This window comes from Orcinus orca, chromosome 16, assembly GCF_937001465.1.
Source record: "Orcinus orca chromosome 16, mOrcOrc1.1, whole genome shotgun sequence".
Classification (NCBI taxonomy): Eukaryota; Metazoa; Chordata; class Mammalia; order Artiodactyla; family Delphinidae; genus Orcinus; species Orcinus orca.
In genome coordinates, this window is record NC_064574.1 from 49,178,787 (window position 1) to 49,200,984 (window position 22,198).

The window sequence follows — 22,198 nt, forward strand, 5'->3', positions numbered from 1 at the left end:
GAGGTGGGTTTCTCGCTCCCAATTCTCTTCAGGGGACGCTCGATGGCACTGCAGGTTAAGTCATTTCAAGAACTGTGATGCTCCCATGTTATGAGCAGAGCTGAGCCATTTCTGTAATTACCTTTTGGGTCATTGGGGGCCCGGGAAGGGAAAAACATACCTCTCCAGCAAGTGCAATTATAAAATAAATCAGCATGTGTGTAAATTAAATGCGAACTGGGTCTTATTATTAGTTCCAGAGCTGGCTTCTTCCCTGGTGCTCTCATTTCTTAGGAAAGCATACAGTGTAGCAATTGGGAGGCTGCCCCAAATTCTCATTCTGGAGGCTTGTGGGAGGAGAGGTTTCTCTCCCAGAGCACATTGTAGCACTTTTTTCATGCTTCTAGAAGGTTAGGTACTGACCCCAGAGCTCACAGCTTCCTAACCCTGAGGTTTGCTTCTTAGTGGTACTGACAGAAAGGATGCTTTTGAATGGCCCCAGATACTTGGTCAGACATTTTTCTGCGTGTTTCTGGATGAGATTAACATTTAAGTCATAGACTGAGTGAAGCAGATTGCCCACCTTGATGTGGTGGGCCGCATTCCAATCAGTTGAAGGCCTAAATAGAACAAAAAAGTGGAGCCTCCCCTGAGTACGAGAGAATTTTTCCCGCCTTCAGCCTCAGACTGAGACATTGGCTCTTTCTGGGTCTCAAGCCTGCTGGTCTTTGGACGGGAACCACACTCTCACCTCCCCTGGGTCTCCAGCTTGGTGACTCACCCTGCAGATCTTGGGGCCTGCCTGTCTTCATAAGCACAGAAGCCAATTCCTTATAACAAATATTTCTCATCTCTCACCACCCCACCCCCCAAATCTCTCTGATTTTCAATCTGAGCAAACTGTAAATTCAGAATTACCATTTACTGAGCTGAGAAAGCCTGGGAGGAACACTTCTGAGGCAGTAGGAGACCAGGAGGCCAGCTTTGAGCATTAAGTTTGAGGTGCCTATTATTCATCCAAGCGTAGAGATCAAGTGAGCAGTGTGATTTAGAGTGCTGGGTGAGGTCCAGGCTGGAGGGAAAGTGTTACAGTCTGCAGCATAAAAAATTTTATTAAAGCTAAGCAACTAAGTGAAATCATCAAGGGAGTGAGGGTAGATGGAAAAGTTGTGCCCACGATACAATACAATAATTCGAAAAGAACATGAGGAAAGTACTCAGACAAAGCTGTAACCTTTCAGAAATGGGCTGGGGAGCCACAGGAATGAGTAGTCATCCCAAATCACCAACGGATAAGACTGGCCCTGAGCAGGTATGATTATTCCCATGTGACACAGAAGTGGAATCCAGGGACCATAGGAACTATGGCCATAAAGCATTAATAAAAGGATCCAAGTGGCTGAATGGCAATATTAGGCTGATCTGCCTATTTTAGGCAAGTTTCCTTTCCTCTGATTATCTATTGCCATGTAAGAAGCCACCCCAAAACTTAGTGGCTTTAGAAAAACACCCCAGCATTTATTTTTCTTATGAGCCTGCAATCTGGCTATGGCTAGGTGAGCACGGCTCACCTCTGCCCTGCACATCATCAGTTGGGGAGGCTGAAAGCCCAGGGCTAGAATCATCTGAAGGTTCGTCTACTCACATGACTGGTGGTGACACTGGTGGGTAGTGGCTGGGACCGTAGCTAGAGCTGTTGTCCAGAACTCCTGCTGATGGCCTTGCCCAGAGGCCTGTACTTCCATACAGCATGGTGGCAAAAGGGTGAGTATCCCAAAAGAGCAAGGGCCAGGTGGAAGCTGGAAGCTTTCTATGATGTAGCTTCGGAAGTTACACAGCATCACTTTTACAACACTCTATCTATTAAAGCAGTAACGAAAAACCACACAGATTCAGGAGGAGGGAAAATGGACTCCCACTCCTTGATGGGGGTGTGGCGAAGCTCTGGAAGACCCTGTGGAACCGGAGCTCTTGCTGTGGCCATTTATGGAAAATAAAATCTGCGGTACATCCTGAGGAATTCGCCACAGTTCGGGGTTGGCTCTCAAAACTGGAAAATCCATCACTTGGTGGCTTCTTATATCAAAATACTGATGAATAAGACTGGAATGCCCATTTATTATTTATAACGAGAAGAAAATGTCATTGCTATAGGACCACTCAGATTCTTTTTGCCTCTATACACCTGGTGAGGATGGAATCAGAACACAGGAGTGAGGGATTTGGGTGGATGACTTGAGGGGCAGCAGGTTAAAACGGGACTGGTCTTGTCAAAGGGACATGAATTATGATATCCACGGACTGAGGCTTCCGGGCTCTCTCCCAGTGCTTCTCTTTGTCACTCCTCCTGCTGTAGCTTCCTTGGCTAGCCAACTGCTCCCTTGACTGGGATATTTTCTTTGGGTATGCCTGTCCACTCAGTCTTACCAGTCTAGGTTTGCTGAGGGGAGCCTTCCTACTCCTATAAATGCAACTTTCCACGTTTTTTTTCTGATTGGCCATGTCTTGGTCTAAGAGCATATCCCTAAGAAAGCAACCTTAATTCTTTTATTTCCTACTTCTTGTGGGAGGGAGGAGTTCACCTACTTACAGTAGCCTAGGTGAGGGATGGTGGCTGGGCTAAGGTGATGTTGGTTGAATAGTGAGAGAAAGTTTGTGTTGGGATATAATTTGGAGGTCAAGCTGTCAGGATTTGCTGATTGAGTGTGGAGGAAGCAGTTCTGTGAGAGGAATAAAGGAATCCAGGATGGTATAGTAAACTCTGTCAGCGCTCCACGCAAACCCCTCCACCAGGTCAGTGCACCCATCCCCCAGCTGAGCTCTTAGCTGCCTCCTTCTCTGGAAAATTCACCTCAGGCAGTGGAAATACTGGGGTAGGAGAGGGAAGCTTGTAACCAATGACTCACTGACTGGAATAACAAAGCCCAGCTCCTTGCCTCACAGTGGCCAACACTGTTGCCATTCGTGCTCCAAGCTCCCCGTGGCATCAGGCTAGACTCCAGCAGAACCCACACCTGCCAGGTGTCTTCTCCTGCCCTTACAGCTTCCCTTACACCTTTACAGGTTTTTTTCCTATGAGCTTTCTCACAGTACGTCACGTACACAAGAATCTCCAACTCAGGCTCTGCTTTTAAGGAACCCGACCTAAGACAGATAACTCTAAAGCTTTTGATTTGAGTAACTAAGTAACTTCTGGTGACATTTACTGAAATGGGGAACCCCAGGGGTAAAAAGGTTTGAGAGGAAAAATGAAGAGTTCAGTTTGTATTTGTTAGGTTTAAGATGCCTTAAATTGGACATCCATTGGAGATTCCAAGTAGGTGGATACCAAAATCTGTGGTTCAAAGGAGAGGTCTGGGCTGTAGACTTGAGGATCAAATAAAAGTATACAATTTAGACTGGAGGGTGAGGGAATGCTTCTCTAAAGAAGTGACATTAATTCATGACTTGAAGTATCAGCAGGAATTAGTGAGGCTATAAGTAAAAGGAAGAGCCTTCCAGGCAGAGGGTATGAAGTCTCTGAGTCATTTTTTATTGATGTCAGAGGCAGGAAAGTGCCCAAGTCACTGATTCCAGATGCATTGCTTACCCTTTGTCAGAGTAAGTAAAATTTCTTTGAAGCTGATGAATTTAGGGGTATTTATTGCTAAGTGGCAGCCTCATCATTTTGTCTGTTGCTTTTTAGGCAGACTCTCTCTTCACCAGTAGGCAAAATTCATCAGAAAGGCTTACCCAGAAAAAGACATGCATGTCACAGAGTTTGCTATTTTGTGCTCAAAGGTAACCGTGGAAAATGTGGAGACCATTGTTCACAGGAAGAAAGGAGGATTAGGGGTCAGGGGCCAGCTGCAGGGACCTAGGGAGATACAATTTTTTATTGAAGTGTAGTTGATTTACCATATTATATTAGTTTCACGTACACAGCATAGTGAGTCCATATTTTTATAGATTATACTCCATTAAAAGTTATTATAAGATAATGGCTATAATTCCCTGTGCTATACAATATAGCCTTGTTGTTTATCCATTTTATACACAGTGGTTGACATCTCTTGATCCCATACCCCTAATTTGCCCTTCCTTTATTCCAAAGCTACTTTTAAAAGAAATTCAACAGTGAGAGAATTAAAAGGAAGTGAAAGTGAGCAAGAAAGACAAATACTGCCATCAGGTAAACACTTAGAAAGGAAGAGTGCTGATGCAGAAAACAAATATTGACTGAATTGGAGAGAGTATTGAGTGCGGAGAGCAAACATTCCTAGGATAAAAGCTGGACAGAACCAAACCTGTAAGAAGAAAGATTCCAAATGCAATAAACAGGGCCAGCCAGCCCTGAATTGGAGCTGAGGGATACGGACCCAGGCAAGAGTCCGGGAGTATCATGACAGAGAGGATTTCTGACTCCGACTCCACATGAGGGGCAGTTAGCATGGTCACAGGCTCACTGCAGAGCCCAAGAGCTGATCTCCTCTGTAGAGGAAAGGGGGCTGGTTACATAAACAGAAGGATTACCCCTGGCCCATCAACAAGGGAGAAGCTGGCTCTCCATGTAAAGGAGAGAAGCCCCCAGGGAGGACAAGTCTTTGCAGAGCCCAGGGCTGTGGCCTTTGCCCATAGGACTAATGAAGTGATATTTAATCAAGTGTTCTTGCTGCAAACAGGAATGTTAAGAACCTGGGTTATTTTTATGTTTGGTGCAATGGCAATTAACGGCCCAAAGGAAAAACAACAGAGACTCAAAGGACAGCTTAGCTGAGAACACACTGAAATAAAAAGTGGCTCAAGCTTCCCTCAAACCCCTCCCTTTGCCAATAAAATAAAACTGGAGAATCAGGCAAGTCCATACAGGAGTTGCTCAATGCTCTGATCCATTGGTGGGTTTGCTGTTATAAAAGAAAGGAAGATGGCAGCAAGGAAGCGATGGCGGTTGGCCTGTCGTGTGAACTTGGGTGCATCTCTGAGCTCCTACAGAGCTTTCGCTTTTGCTTTTGAGAAATGAGTAAGGACTATTTTATCTCTAGGTTCTTTTCTGGATCTAAAATGGTTGGATTCCAGATATCGTTTCACTTGGGTGATGGCACATGTCTGAGAGTTTAACCAGGGAACTCAGGAAGTGAGTGACGGATAGGAGATAAAGAAAGGACATCAGCAGAGGATGTACACAGAGTGCTGATGTGGGCTGTATACGAAGCCCCCACTTCACGGAGTCTTTCCCAACATCTATGCCTCACAGGCGATCTCTTATTTCTGTGTCTGCTGAGACATGGAGAGATTTTTAAAAGTTACCCTACCCATGAAAGGTTCCCATTTATCAGAGGCCAAAAATCAATGAGTAGAATAGAAAATAAAACAGAATGTCAATACTTCTTCCTTTGCTTGAAGTCCTGGAGAGTTAAGTCAACAAGATGTTCATGGTTGGATCACAGAGGATTCCCAGGGTCTCCTTTTATGCACATAAACAGAATAAAGTCCCTACCTCATAAGTAGGTCCAAAGAAAAATAAATTTTCTTTGAATTGGAAGAACCTATTGTTTACCATTGTCTGTTGTATGTCATCATTTTTTTTCAGTATTCAGTGCAAAGGCAATTAAAGGCACAATAAACTTAAACAAAACTAGTTAAAGAAGGCGGCAACCTTCCATATATACAAGTATATTATTTCTTCTTCCACAATGCAGCCTTCAAAAAAGTCAGGGAAGCCCACTGGATGTCATTTGGTTTATTGGATTCCTACGGTTTTTCTAAGTGAAACTGTAATCAGGCTTTGATGAGTAACAAAGCTTCCTATTTAAAGAATGTTCAGACTTCCCTGGTGGCGCAGTGGTTAAGAATCCACCTGCCAATGCAGGGGACACGGGTTCAATCCCTGATCCAGGAAGATCCCACATGCCCGTGAGCCACAACTACTGAGCCCACGCGCCGCAACTACTGAAGCCCATGCACCTAGAGCCCGTGCTCTGCAACAAGAGAAGCCACCACAATGAGAAGCCCACGCACTGCAACAAAGAGTAGCCCCTGCTTGCTGCAACTAGAGAAACCCCACGCGCAGCAACAAAGACCCAACGCAGCCAAAAAAAAAAAAAAAAAATGTTCTGTCTGAGCACATTAGGGTTTAAATTGGATACCCTAAATTAAATTTATAAAAATACATGTGTGTAAAAATACACACATGTATTTTTATAAAACTTATGATTTACTTACTAAATTTCCGAAATAGTCTCAATAATATCTGTTTAAAGTATTAGGAAAGTACTAGAAAATGTTAGAAAAATACTAAAATAAATTATTAGTACAGTTTGGTGAGTAAGTTCATTGTATTGGTTGACATTGTAGATTCATATAAGCATACTGCAGTTAAGTATTTATTTTTTTAAAAAAACTTGCAGCATGTTTTAGCCTAACACAACTTCTCCCCAAGAGCACAACCCTGACCTTGCCTGAGAAATATCGTACCTGCAGAACCTAAAACCTCTGACATTAAAGAGTGTGGAAGTTGTTTCTCCTATTCTTACAGGAAACATCTGGACAAACTGAAATCATAGACTTTTCTTGGATCCATAAGAGAACTGAATTTGCAGGGAAAATCGACCACCCCAAAATCTGGAGAGGAAAGGCAACGCTGAGAATCATGGCTGAGACTTTCTTGGAGTGGAAGCCAGGAGCCATGAACTGGTTGAGTGTTCGATACACTTACATGGCAATTTTGATGAATTTCTGGAGGCTGAGTGTGGACAGCATGAGAGGGAGGAAATCCTGGGAGCTGCCATCTGCGTGGGCCCTTACATTGGTGTAGGCTTTACTTGCAGGAACCCACCATGTTCTATGTTAAAGATCTGATAAAGACCCTATTGTGAATCTGGAAGGGGGAGGGAAAAAGAAATCTGTGTGGAAGGTGCCCAGAGCTTTCTCCATAACAAATGCCTACCCTCCGGGGGAGGACTTAACCAGAGCCTTGTCTCAGAGCTGTGGGGGAAGGGTATCCCTCCCACACCAGCCTCTCCCCCGCGCCCCCACCCCCAGCTTCCTATCTTGCTTCAGTAGGAGGAAGTTCTATAGGACAAAACACGCGTGAAGGTCACAGTCCAGAGACACAGGCCCACTGTGTGACTGAGGTGTAACTGGAAGATTACAGAATGCTCCTCATCCCCAAACCTGCCATCATACTAGCTGGACTCTAGTATAACAACAGTGAAGTACAGCTGGAAGAGTTGTAAGACACAGACTTTCTCTGATGGGGAGCAATTACAAGAAGCCCTAAGTCAAGAGGGAAGACAAAAACAAACAAACAAAAATGAGAAGAACTTGAAGCTTCTGACTCTATAGCTATAGGAAACATTAAACAAAACCCAGGTCCTAATTAGAGTCACATAAATCCTCACACTACAGGGCTATTTACTTAGTTCCTATTACCTAATACGACATGTCCATCAATTAACAAAAGACTACAAGGCTTTCCAAAAAAGTGAGAAAAACACAGTCTGAAAAGACAAACTGAGTGTCAGAACCAGACTCGGATATGACATAGAGTTTGGAATTATCAGGCAGGGAATTAAAAATAACTTTGATAAATATGTAAAGGAATCTAACGGAAAAAGACAAGATCAGATGCAAGAATAGATTGATAGGATAAGCAGAGAGAGGGAAATTCTAAGAAATAATCAAAAGGAATTGCTGGAAATAAAAATACTGTTGACTTGGCAAGGCGAAGGGTAATTTAGCTTGAAGATAGGTCAATACAAACTTCCCAAACTGAAATGCAAAGAGAAAAAAGAATGATAAACACAGGACAGAACATTCAACAACTGTGGGGCAATTTCAAACGATGTAATATATCTATAATTGAAATACTAGAAGGAGAAAAAAGAAACAGAAGAGCACAAAAAGATATTTAAAGTAATAATAGCTGAGAATTTTCCAAAATTAATGACATACACCAATCCACAGATCTAAGAAGCTCAGAGATCATCAAGCAGAATAAATACCAAAAAGCAAAAACAAAATAAAAAATTCTTATACCTAGGTATAGAAAACTGTTACAAGCATGGTTGATGTTAAACCAAATATATCAAAATCTCTTTAAATGAGTGGTCTAAATATACCAACTAAAAGATAGAGATGGTCAGATAAAAAACAGGACCCAGGGCTTCCCTGGTGGCGCAGTGGTTGAGAGTCTGCCTGCCGATGCAGGGTACGCGGGTTCGTGCCCCGGTCCGGGAAGATCCCACATGCTGCGGAGCGGCTGGACCCGTGGGCCGTGGCCGCTGGGCCTGCGCGTCCGGAGCCTGTGCTCCGCGGCGGGGGAGGCCACGGCAGTGAGAGGCCCGCGTACCGCAAAAAAAAAAAAAAAAAAAAAAAAACAGGACCCAACTATATATTGTCTACGCAAATCTACTTTAAATATAAGGACTCTGGTAGGTTAAAAGTAGAGTTGGAAAAATATATACCATGTTAACACTAATCAAAAGACAACTGGAGTAGCTATATTAATTTCAAACAAAGCAGACTTCATAACAAGGAAAATTGCTAAGGATAAAGAGTGTAACTACATGATGATAAATGGGTCAGTTCTCCAAGGGGATATAACAATCCTAAACGTATATGCACCTAACAAAAGAAAATCAAAATACATGAAGCAAAAAACTGATATGACTGAAGGAGAAATAGACAACTCCACTATTAAACTTGGAGACTTTAACACTCATGTCAGTAATTGATAGATTATACTCAGGAAATCGATAAAGATATAGTTTACCTCACCAGTAGTATCAATCAACATGACCTGGTCAGCATTTATAAACTGTGTACCACATCCAACAATAGCAGAATACATGTTCTTCTCAAGCTCATATGGGAAATTCTCAAACATAGACCACATTATTAGTCACAAAACACACCTTAACCTGATTGTGGTAATCATTTCACAAAGTATACATTATCAGATCATCATGTTGTACACTTTAAATATATATAATTTTATTTGTCAATTATACTTCAATAAACCTAGAGAGGAAAAAAAAAAAAGGTAGAGCCTAATTCTCCATTCCTTAGAGTGGGCTGTGCAGTGACTTTCTCCCAAAGAGTACAGTAGGGAAAGGTTGAAAAAGAAGGGTAGGGCTTCCCTGGTGGCGCAGTGGTTGAGAGTCCACCTGCCGATGCAGGGGACATGGGTTCGTGCCCCAGTCCGGGAAGATCCCACATGCCGCGGGGCGGCTGGGCCCGTGAGCCATGGCCGCTGAGCCTGCGTGGCCTGTGGTCTGCAACCAGAGAGGCCACGACAGTGAGAGGCCCGCATACTGCAAAAAAAAAAAAAAAAAGAAAGAAAAAGAAGGGTAAGTTTTCAGTGGAGAGACCTGACAAAGTTATCTCACCCTAGATGATTAAAGTTAACATCAACAGTGATAAATCACATTGATGGTATGTACCCTTGACATGATATGATGAGAATGGTACCTTACCTTGGTGGTTTTCCTCCCCCAAAACATTATCCTAGTTTAATCATTAGAAAAACATTGGAAAAATCCCAAGAGTGGGACATTTTACCAAATACCTGAAAACTTTAAAGGTTTTCGAAAACAAAGAAAGGCTAAGAAACTGTCACAGCCAAGAGGAGCTAAAGGCGACATGAAAACCAAATGTAATGTGGGGTCCTGGATGGAATCCTGGAACCAAAAAAAGGACATTAGATAAAAACTGAGGAAATCTGAATAAAGTATAGGCTTCAGTGAATAAGTGTCAATATTGGTTCATTAATCATGACAAATGTACCATAATAATGTTAGATGTTTATAATGAGGAAAACTGAGTGTGAGGTGTACACAAACTCTGTCCTATCTTTGCAATAAATCTGGAACTGTATGATACTGTAATGGTGGATACTTGTCATCACACATTTTCCAAAACCCATAGAATGTACAACACAGAGTGTGCCCTAATGTAAACGCTGGACTCTAGTTAGGAACAGTGCATCAATATTGACCCTTGATTGTAACACATGTGGGAGATTTTAATCACATGGGACATTGGTTGGGGATGAGGGGTCCATGGGAACTCTCTGTACTTTGCACTCAATTTTTTTCTGTAAACCTAAAACTGTATCCAAAGAAGTCTATTAATTAAAAAAAATACACAAAAAAGAAAAAGCTAATAAATCTAAAAAATTTTTAAGCCTCCAAACTTGCAGCTAGAAGAATTTACTACTGAAAATTGAATAGACGGGGGAAAGAAACCTAGAAAGTACTTTACAAATAACTGGAGAAAAGGCTCAGCTGGCTGAAGTTTCTCTAGCTCCAGAAAAAAGTTTAGCAATGAGAGTCTGCATGGCCAAAGAGTGTGCATGTTGGGGCATCTCAGGATAGAAGAAGGCTCCCTGTGGCCACCTGAGTTGCTGGCTCTGTTATTTCCTCTCCCCAGACCCTCTCCTCAAACAAAGTGGTGTTCTGCTGATTCATGGTTTTGCACCACCAAGCAAAAGAAGTCATCCATTTTTCTGTCCAAACACACACCACCTGGGATTTTAGATCCATTAAGCTCTTCCAAATGATTGGTAATGGAAAGCCTCGCAGCTTCATTAGCAGAGGCAAATATTTGACTTCATGAAGGATCAATGTCCTGTTGATTCCAACTGAAAGAGGCCTGAGACACAGGGCCGGCTGGTGATGCCCCACAAGAGAAGATCAGTCTGACACTTAACACCGCCCTGACGCTTTTGGATAAAAAGGACAACTGTCTCGTTTCTCACAGGTCCTGATGGCTCCTGCCAGGCACTTATTTCTGCACACCAATTTATCCCACACTTAATGCTTAAGGCAAACATTTTATTTTGCCCAGACATTTGGAGAGGGTTTGCCTGGACGGTTATCGTCTGATTCACGTGGCATCAGCTGGGACAGCAGGACTGAAGGATCCATGCCCAGGATGCCTTCTTTACCCACATATCCAGTGTCCTGGGGCTCCTTGGCCTCTTTCCTTTTTCACGTGGTGCATCATCTTCCCAGGCCTCTTCATGTGGCTTGGGCTTCTCACAGCATGGTAGTCTTGGGGGCCGTACTTGAACTTCTTCCATGGATCTGGCTTTCCTTGAAAGACAAGTCTTAAAGTGTGTTCTATGAGACAGAAAGTGGAAGCCGCCGGTCTCTTATGGGCCAGGCCTGGAGACAACTTGTGTCATTTCTGTCACATTCTGTTAGGCAAAGCGGTTCCAGAGCCTGCCCACATAGGAGGGTTGGGGGCATCGACCCCCCCTCTTCATGGGAAGAATGTCAGAGAACGAGTCGCCGTCACTAGTCAGCCACATAGCTTCCAGCACCCTACCTAGCTGGAAGGACGGCAGTGTCTAGTCTAAGCTGGCCCATATCCTATGAACCAAAATAAAGACCAGGCATAAACAAACTTCTGGGGGGATACAATTTTCTTTTAGGTGCATCCTGTCACGTGATCATCAAAGTGTGGACAAAACTGAGTAACAATTAAAATGATCTAAAAGGATGATGGGAAAAATACCGTTGCTGCTTCATGACAAGACCCGTATCCTGCGTTTATTTTCATTTTGTATTTTGCTGTATCTAGACATCACTTAGTGGCAAGCAAGTAGGATGCCTTCATGATGATGAATGTCCAGAGTAAGTTGCCTTGTCGTTAGTTTTGTTACCATCCCTATGTCAAAGTGTGGGAAAATTCTTGAAATGTTCTAGAAACTGTCATTCACTGCTATGTAGGAATCTTAGAGCCGTGAGTGATGTGTATACCATTTAGTACACATTCCCTTATTTTACATTTGACAGAACTGTGGCCAGAGTGGTAAGTCGCCTCGTCCAGGGTCCACAGTGATTCGGTGCATTAGCCAGAACCAATATGAGGCAGCCAGCTGGGTGCTCTGTCATCACGTCGTGCACTGTGGGAAAAGGCAGGACCGGTTTCATAACAGGAATGCGGAAGAGCTTCTACTCACAATTCCTCAAAAACTACCACTGATGCCTGAAATTCTTCCCAAGGGGGGGTCATTTGATGTTATTCCTGGTAAAGAGTAATTATTACATTAAGTGAATGCCACTGTGTATAAGGGGAATGGGAGGGAGTTAAAACATAAAATTCCAAGGTTTGGTGTAGAACTGTTTCTTAGCCAGGTCTGCCCTCTTGTCGGCAACGGCCAGGAACAAAATAAAGAACATGGGAGATTCTGTGATGTGGATATGGCAGGGGATGTCAAAAGGAGTACCTTTACAGAGAACAGGGAAGATTGGGAGAAGGACGGGCCATGACGACCCTTTTTGGCTTTCCCATGTGGCTGAGGACCATAGTTAAAAGGACATATCCCCTGAAGAAATGAGAAAGAAATACCCATCCTTTCGGCCTCAGCTCAGAGCCCTGGAAGTGCAGATAGAAACAAGTGTCAGTTAAAAAAAAAACCAAGAGAAAAACAAGATGAACAACTGTTAGCTGTAAATTGAAAAATAATTCCAGCCTAGATGCAGCCTAGCTGTTACTGTATATATCAGACTGTATCATGTGATTTAAAAAAATTAGCCATGTCTTGTCTGTCTTTTTGCCGGTACAGAAATGCTTCATGCCACAGATGTTTCCATAGAAAGATGTCAAACCTGAAATGACAGTGCTGGCAATCAAAGACATTGTACATCAGAGAATGCAAAATGCAGCAAATCACCATCTCCCAGCAGAAAATTCCCTCTGATTGCAGCACCCAGCCGGCTCCGTCCCAACTGTCAAATCTTACAGATGTGACATCGTATCATAGGCGACCCAGTTTCCTGGGAGCCGAGTGCTGCCCTGGACCATATGAAAGACACACAGCTGAGAGTCAGGTGATTCAGACTACCACAGCCATAAAATATATGAGCATCCACAAAGAGTAAACCTCCTTATATGAAGTATCAGCTTAGCCTCATTAAAAGGAGTTCTAGTTTGAACTTGCTGTGGAGGTAACACATCCCTTGCCTCTTGGAGACTCAGTTGAATGTGGGTACAATTTGGATATCCCCACGTGCCTTACTTTATCATACCATAAAGACATCTGGGGACAAATATCCAAAATGATATCTAGAAACCCCCAGGACAAAGGATTTGAGAACTGTGGAGCTGAAGAAGACTTTAGAAATACACTGATCCAAAGTCCATATTAAATATACTCAACTTTGATTCAGTTTAACATAGATTCCCCTACTACCAACTTCAGTGTCCCAGTCAAGCTCTGGATACACGAAGATAAACAAAATACAGCCCAATGCCCTTAAGACATTTCCAGTGTACTAGAAAAGAGAGACAGGTGAATAGACAATTCGTATTCCACGTGATAATCTCTATACTCAAATACGCCTAAGAGGGATGGAAGCTTGGTAAGTGAAGCTAATCAAAGAGACTTCCTGCAGAAGGTGTCATTGGTTTTAAAGAACGAGTAAGAATAAGCCAGGTGGATGGGTGTCAGGGTGGTGAGGGTATTCCTGGCAGAGGGAATGGACCGTCTCACATATCACATGGCACAGGTATGGAATTGTCAGTAAGCAGACAGAGCTGTACCGGAGGATTGTGCCTGGCTGAAGTAAGCCTGCTGCAAAGTGCAAACCACTGCTAAGAAGCTGACTTTACTCTGAAAGAACAGGAGGAGTGAAACCCAAAGAGGTTCGTTGGCTAAGGCATTGTCAGCCGACTGAGGAAAAGGCTTCGGATTTGAGCCTTCAATGTGGGTAAAATTGTCTTAAATGAAGAAGGGCATTCTAGGGGTCACCTCCCAAAAAACAAGTTTCTTTTTCTCTTTCGGGAAAGCCTATGGAGCCTGTAGAAAGTGGATTTATTTTTGCTTGACGTACTAATTCCTTTTCCTTCTCACTGGCTCTGCTCATGCAAATGTCCTGTATTTGCTTGAATATTTGCTCTTTTTCTGCCTACCTAATCAATTCCGTCCTACCTACTTTTTCCATTACGCGTTTCCACATCTAGAAATACCCATTTTGCACTTTTATGCATTCATCCTCACTTTTTATCTCCAGAACTTAAAAAATATGACATTTTAACATGTGCTTCTGCTCTGGGACATCTAAAAAGGCAGGCTTCTCTCTCTTTGATCACATTTTCCTGTAACATTTTAAATGCATTTTTATTACAATATGAAACAAGGAATTCTGTTTTTCTGACAATAATCTAAGATGTGTTTGCTCATCACATCCTACTGCCTAATTTTGACTCTTTTGAAAAACTGATTTCAGTTATTACTACAGCATGATTGGAAAAAAGCTTAACCCATTACCTTTGAATTCCACGGCTTCTTGCTTGCATGTGGATTTTTGTCAGTTCTATTGGGCAGCCTCCCAGGGTGGAGAGCTGGGGGGCAGCGGATCTGCCAGGGGCAAAGGGAAGACACCCAGCACTACAGGTGAAGAATATTATGACTCTAACATGAAACGGCAATTACTTTCATTGGACCACTATTTATGCACAACTTACAAAGCAACAACCAAATAAACTTTGTTACCAATGAAACAGAAACAAGAAAATGCCCTGCAGAGATATTAAAACTTGAAAACCAGTTTAGTAAAAAGGGACTTGCCAGTTCTAGATGCTTGTATTCCCAGAACCATGTCTGTGTACCAGCTGCAGGGCAAATTAGCTCTTCCCATTTTATGAGGCACTGTGGTGTAATGGGAAGAGGCATGTGGGACTGAACCAAGTTTTCCTATTTATTAGGAGTATGATCTTGGACTAGTTACTTAATGACTCTAAGTCTTAGTTTCCTTGTCTGTAAACCAGGAATGAAAATAGCTTATCAAAAGTGTATAAAGGGTGTCTCATTTTTTCGTTCCTCTAGAAGCTAATATTTGGTGACTATAGTTAATAATACTGTACTGTATATTTGAACGTTGCTATGAAAGTAGATCTTAAAAGTTCTCATTACCAGGAAGAAGTTTTTATAACTAGGTAGGGTAGACTTATCATGGTGATCGTTTTGCAAGGTGTGCAAACATTGAATCACTATATTGGACACCTGAAACTAATATAATGTTATATGTCAATTATACCTCTACAAATTTTTTGAAATGAGCCATAAAAACGGAAGCTAATCCTGAGACAAGGATTATCTGGATGAGGACCCCCAGAAACTTAGGGATGTGGGAAGTGAGATGGGGAAGGAAGCCAATCCCAAGAGCTTTAGAGAGCAGGATACAGTGAGGGCACCTGGGGCCTAAATCCTGCTGGGACTTCCAGGACACAAAGTAGAACATGCTTCCAACTGGTCCCACCTGAAGAAAACTAGGATATTTGTTTACCAAATTTAAAAAATCAAGACTCAAAGAATTGCATAACTTGGGGGTCCATCCATTCCCAGATGTCCCTGTGACATGACACTCCAGCTCTTCAGAAACAACCTTTCTACAAATATTGACAAATACACTTTGGTCACCAACTCGGAATAATTCAAGAGATCCCAATAGCCCAGAGACACATCGAACCCAATCATGCCAAGACTAGTTGTGCAACTTTGATTGTCACACTGGCAGCTACCTTCTGGCCAAGTTCCTGTAACACATGCAGAGTGAAGGCTGCAGCTGAAGCGTGTCCAGGGACAGCACCCGCTGTTACAAAGTTCTAACTGGGAGGGACTGGAGCTGGGAGATAAACAAGCAAAAAAAGCTAAAATTTTGGAAATTTTTATTGATGGTGTTCTTTTTGGATGTTGTGTTGATGAAGAGAAAAAGCTGCAAGAGGGTAGGAGAGAAATTTCTTTACCTGAAGAAGAAGCACACTTTTCTCAAACCCTTCAATTATCTGAATGGTTCGAATAATTATCTGGTTTTCAGGAAGCAGAAGGAAGTTCTGAGGAAACCAGTTCCAACTTCTTGATATATTTTGAGCTCAACTGATTAAAACTGAATCTAGAAGGCTATACCTCTTAGCGAGCATAATAAGTTTTTTTTCCTACCAGAAATAAGGGTTCATGTTAATTATTTTGACACATCGGTTGCTGTTAGCAGGTACACTCCTAGGTTGCATCAGCCAAAACTCAACAGCTCATGAGATTGCAACCTCACTGCTTTATTATCACCATTATTATTATTTACTATTATAACACATGGACCTACCTTGAATCCGAGCATCAGTACACGAACCTCCTATCAAAGAATTAAACCTTGAACCTCCCACTCATCACCTCTTACTGAAAAGGCAGCAGAGAGAAGCCACATTTAGGGAAGAAGTTGTTAGGGACAAGTCCCAGCTTCCTCCATGTTGTCTGAATTCTGTCCCTGTATTAAGTCTGATCACTGTCAGGCCCCATTCTTGAACTACAGCTGAGTAATTCCCTGAAGAACCACCTTGACTCTGTTGGATTTTAATATTTAGGCCCCCAGTAGATCCAGGGTCTATATAAACAACAGTCACATGGAAAGTCTTCAGTATTTTTTTTTTTCTGGAAACTGGCCTCAGAAAATCACATGTAAAAGTTCACAAGAAAAACATCTTTTAGAATTTGATGTCAAGGTAAACTCAACTTGAGGATCATGTTTGGGGGCCTTCAAAGTAGAGTTCACACTTGGGGGATTTTTGTAAACATTTAGGTGTGTGAATATTTGAAACCTAAATAGCTGTATTGGGACAGTCACTGAATATGTGAATTTAGTTTACACCAATTCTGCTTTAAATTTACAAAGTACTCCTCATATAAATACCATAGCCAACCATCTGATATCCTAGCCTGAAGCATGCAGTAAACCCTGGTGAACGTTCTCTGCTTATGTGAACAAAATACTCAACTCCGTTAATACTTTAAGATTAATATAAAGTTTGAAAAAACTTCTTGGAGGTGAACATACGTACTATAAAGTGTGTACTTAAAACGTAAGCATATAATTCAACCTATTTTTGCAAAACAAACACACCCTTGTAATCACTCCCCAGCTCATGAAATAGAGCTGCTAACACCCCAGAAGTCTCCTTGTGGCTTCTTCCAATCAATGCCCCTTGCCCTTCTGACATCCATCACATGATAATGTTTTTCGTGTTTCTGAGCTTTATATTAATAGAAGCAAGTATTATGCACTTCCAGTCTAACCTCTTTAATTTAACATTATCTTGATAAGCTTCCTTCCTGTTGTTTGTTCTTTTTCATCGCTGTAAAGTATTTTATAGTGTTTTATGTATTCATGCTACTATTGTGAATGTAATAGTATTCCAGTTTGGGGCTTGTATTGTTTTCTAGGGCTTCTGTAACAACTACCACAAACTTGGGCACTCAAAACAACAGATGCTTTGTCTCACAGTTCTAGAGGCCAAAAGTTTGAAATCAAGGTGTCTGCAGGGCTGCGTTCCCCGCGAAGGCTCCAGGGGGAGATTCCTTCTTTGTCTCTTCCAGCTTCTGGTGGCTCCAGATGTTCCTTGGATTGTGGCTGCATCACTCCAATCTCTGCCTCCGTCTTCACATGGCCTTCCCTTCTTCCTCATCTCAGTTCTCCTCCTCTGCCTCTCAAAAGGACACTTATCATTGGATTTAGAGCCCACCAGCTAGTCCAGGGTGATCTCATCTCAAGATCCTTACCTTAGTTACAACTACAAAGACTCTTTTCCCAAATAAGGTCACATTCACAGGTTCTGGGGATTAAGACGTGAACCTATCTTATAGGGGCCAACATTCCACCCACTCCAGGACCATTATGAATAGTGCTGCTGTGAACATTCTCGCGTACGTCTTTTGGGGGGCACGTGTGTGTGTTTCTGTTGGGTTTACACCTGGGAGTAGAAGTGTAAGCCACAGCGTGTTGTTTGAGCTTTATTACATCTCATCAAACAGTCACTCAAAGTGGTGCAGTGCCCCTTAGAGATGACTAAAGCTAATCACAGCATGTTACAAATGCAAAATTGATAAAAAGGGAAGCTCAGATATGTTAACTAATTACCCAGTTTCACAGATGAGTAGTGGTAGAGCAGGAATGAACATATTTTTTAAAACAGCACAGGACTGTGCTTAGCAACATTAACATCCCCCCGGGTTTTCCTTGAATTTCACTTTTCAAGTAAAACAGGATTAGCAGATCCGTTTATTAGCCCAGATGCCCATATGCTGACATTTCTTTCCCACGTGCACAGCGTTGGCTCCCGATGGGCTCTAGGAGAATCCCAAAGTGGGGAATCACAGCTCCACTCTGGCATCTTAAAAATGAGAAACTCAAGTACAAAGATGGGAAGTGCCTTTCTTAATGCCCAGTTGCCATCATGATTTCAGTTAGATACAGGGCTAGCTTTTTTATAGGATCTTTTGTTTGCTATTGTTAGACAACCGAAGAAATTATTAAAGTGCTCTTTGGGATAAAAAGGGGAAGGGCTTTCAATTATTGGTCTTTGGAGAAGAAGAGAAAGAAAAGAGAGAGGGGAGGAAGGGCTGCATAGAAGGTCAAACCCCATAGTTGAAGGTGACGATGGAGGACCAGGAAGCTGGGGTTGGCAGGGTTACCAGAAAGATTTTACGGAGGAGGAGCGCCTGACCTGTGTTTCTACAAGGCTTGCTACACGATGCACGGTGTTCTTCTCCTCAGATGCTTGATGTGAATAGGTATGTTATGCAGACAAGGAGGGAGAGACCAGGTTTTATGTGTAGGTTGAAAGGATTTAAAAGAGATAACACATATTGAAAGATGAACCAAGATCAGAGGTACCACGGCAACATTTACCTCACTCCAGAAATTTACAGAAAACCTGGGAAATTGTGGAATTCTACATCATTTAGAAAAAGGAGAGTGAGGCAATGGTGTAGAGGTCTCAGCAAGCCAGAATGCCTATTGGATATTAAGGTTCCATTATACGGGTCCTTTCTAATAGAGTTGGTCTAGTACCAGGATTTTCTGACACCTAGCCTAGTGGTCCTTTCCGTAAATTAAATGTGGGTGAAATGCCTAAATATGGCTCACAAAATGGATGAAACCTTTGTGGCTGTCCTACACTGGGACAGGTATAATACCAACATACTCTTTGAACAAGAGCTTGGCTGAATTCAAATAAGATACTGGCAATCAATGACTAGCATTGCGGCTAGTACTTTGGGGTTTATAGTTTTTTCTCTTTGTCCTAAATCATTCCTTGGCTTTGAACTTTTCCTCCGCTTTCCCCAGGGTGACCCTTCAATCCATATTACAGGTGCTTCTTCAGCTGCCACTGAAATCCTACATTTCATCAAATGTTTTCCTCCTGACCCCGGGACAAGCCGATCTGAGAGCGACCATGTTTGGTGGCCTGGCAATTGGAAATCTTGTATCCGCTTCCCACTTTGATTGTTTTCTCTGATTCCTGGGGATTCAAATCAAACTGTCATCTCTGGGAGCAAGTGTCTAGTTCCGAACAAGATGCACTTTCCCAACAGCCTGATGGTGGAGGAAATTATATATTGTCTGGCCCCTGAGACTGATGAGTAAAGGAAATTGAAGAGGCCTTTGCCTGATTTGGGTTGATAAGGGGCACTTGGGCATGCGGACATTGTTTACCACCAAACACTGCAGATGCGGGCTTTGGGACAGGCCATACAAGGAGAGGCTGGTCTGATCGCCTGGGTGTGGATAAAACACCATGGTGTTCCCTTGAGAGCTTCTAAGGAGACTCCCACAGGTGGAAACAAAAGCCAAAGCATAGTCTTGGGGCAAATGTCAGCATTTACTCATGTGAGAGTGGAGGAAGGAGGGAATTAGTGACTTTTTTCTTTTTCCTTTTCATGTATGTGTAGGGAGGAAGGTTAATGTCAGCTCAATCAAGAAGAGAGTATCAATGGCCCTGGGAGGGGGCAGACCTCTTCCTTGTGATAATTTAAGCCATAAAGCTGAATGAAACATCCAATCAGTCTAAAGTCTAAGTAAGTCATGTTATGTGGGTCTGAAGGAGAGCTTAACTCTTCTGGCACTGGAGGAAGTGGTACAGGGGCAGCAGGACAGGTCACCTTAAATGTAGAGAAGACCCTTCTAATTTGTAGACGGAGGGAAGGATGCATCTCCCTTTTAAGGTTTTCCTCCAAGAGAATACTGTCCTTCAAGGCACCAGGATTAAGAAAATGTTTTAAATAAGGATGAAATAGACTTTTATTTACTTAAAAAAATGTATATTTCATGGGATTCCCTGGTGGCGCAGTGGTTGAGGGTCCGCCTGCCGATGCAGGGGACGCGGGTTCGTGCCCCGGTCCGGGAAGATCCCACATGCCGCGGAGCGGCTGGGCCCGTGAGCCATGGCCGCTGAGCCTGCGCGTCCGGAGCCTGTGCTCTGCAACGGGAGAGGCCGCAGCAGTGAGACGCCCGCGTACCGCAAAAAAAAAAAATGTGTATTTCAGAAAAGAGCTATGTCTTTGTCTTGAGGCACTTTGAGCTCATACACTTCATTCCGTTGGCTCTCACTGAAGCTTGCAGCTTGTGGAAACGTGAGGGTTTTTATGGGCCATGGAAAGACTCTGAGGATGGAATATGATTTTCTGTTTCAGGGCTTGAAAGCAATCCAACTCTATGCTTTGACAATGTTCCAGTTACTACTGCTGTGTAAGAAACTACCCTAGAAATTAATGGCATAAAACAATCTTTTTATTACGCTCATGGATTCTGTGTGTCAGGAATTTGGATGAAGCACGGTGGGAACAGCTTCTCTCTCCTCTTTAATGTCTGGGGCCTAACTGGGGAGATTCAAAAAGAGCGACTGGGATCATTTGGAGGCATCAGCAGGCCAGTGTCTGGTGGGTTTTGCTGGCACTTCACTGGGATCTCAGCTGGGCCATTGGCTGGAACATTTACACTTGGATGTTCTGTAGGAGACAGTTTGGTTTTCTTGCAGGGAGCTGGATTCCAAGACCAGTTGCACCAAAAGAACAAGGCAGGAGTGCATAGCATTTTAATGATCTATCCTGGGAAGTCACAGAGTATTATTTCTGCCATACTTTGCTGGTCATGGCAATGACAAAGTTCCATCCATGTTCAAGGACAAGGGACATAGAGTCCAGCACTCAATGGGAGGAGCCCTGGAGTCACATTGTAAGAAGACCATGTGGGGCGGGAGATATTGTTGCAGCTGCCTTTGGAAATACAACCAGCCACAGCCAACAATGATTTTTAGAACAACGTGGGAGATAGATTGGTGACGGGTAGAAGGATGAAGGGTGCAGCCCAACTGTGCATTCAGAAATAGCTATGGTTGAAGTAGACCAAGGTCGTGGAATCTATACCTGTAGGCTCAAGGCCTATGGCCATTCTCTACCATGAACACATTTACAAATGCCTGTGGCTGGTCACAATTGAGACGAGGGAGGAAAGTTTGAGTAGCTTGGTGAAAACTGATCTCCACAGCTGACAGACAACTCAATAAAGTGCTCTTCTGCCTGTGAGCTGGCAATGTGCACAGTATGTATGTAGAAAGGCAAAGGTGCTTCCGAAGGTCTCAATGTCAGAAGGTCTCAAGTCCCCTTTGCCTGTTGGCCAGTCATCTGGAATGGCTACTTGATTAACTCCTGAGACACTGAACAAAGAGCATGTAGCTTCCGTGGGAAGCACAAGCCTGTATTGTATTCAGCTGCCTAGGTCATTTGTTGGAAGCTATCACATTTTTAGCAGAACTAATTTTGGGTCTGGTTCTCTAGGAAATTTTACTCACAGTTTGCACCCTCTGTGGGAATTACAAATGAGCATCATCACCTTTGTAAAATCAAAGAGCAATTAATGGTCCTTATTTTCATTAACATTATATATAATTTCATACCTATATACACTCTTTAGAGAGGTTTAAAAGTCAGATGATTTATTTCAGGCACTTAAAAGGTGCCTGTTCAGTTAGCTTAGTACTTAATAAAATCATGAGGAAGTGCAAAAGTTCTGCTTCTCAATAGTGATAGAGGTTTTCAAAGTGATAAAAAGCTCTTTCATGTCTTAGGGTCTTTCTTTTGTAAGAACTACACTTGTGGGACTGACAATGGTAGCTCTTTCACTTTCCAGTGTGTTTGGGAACCTGCAAAGCATGATCTCAAGGCTGGATCCGCTCTGCTTTACCAAGTACCACAGACCTGACTCTGGCCACGTGAGTCTAGATCCTATGTCACCTCCATGCATGACAACATTGGCTCTGATTCTAATTTTCTATTAACTCTCAAACGGCTACACATGTATTGAAATGAATCGAGACTTACTGGCAGCCCACTTGGCAACTGCATTTGCATCTGAGAACAATTGGGATGAGTTACCAGCCAAGTGGCTCTTGAAGATCTAAC

At 42.8% G+C, this 22,198-nt stretch overlaps 1 long non-coding RNA gene across 1 annotated transcript in view; it reads right to left on the reverse strand.

The window, feature by feature from the left end:
* The window catches only part of LOC117201540 (uncharacterized), a 141,803-nt gene that overhangs the window by 33,928 nt on the left and 85,677 nt on the right, over nucleotides 1-22,198 (reverse strand). The window lies entirely within an intron of this gene.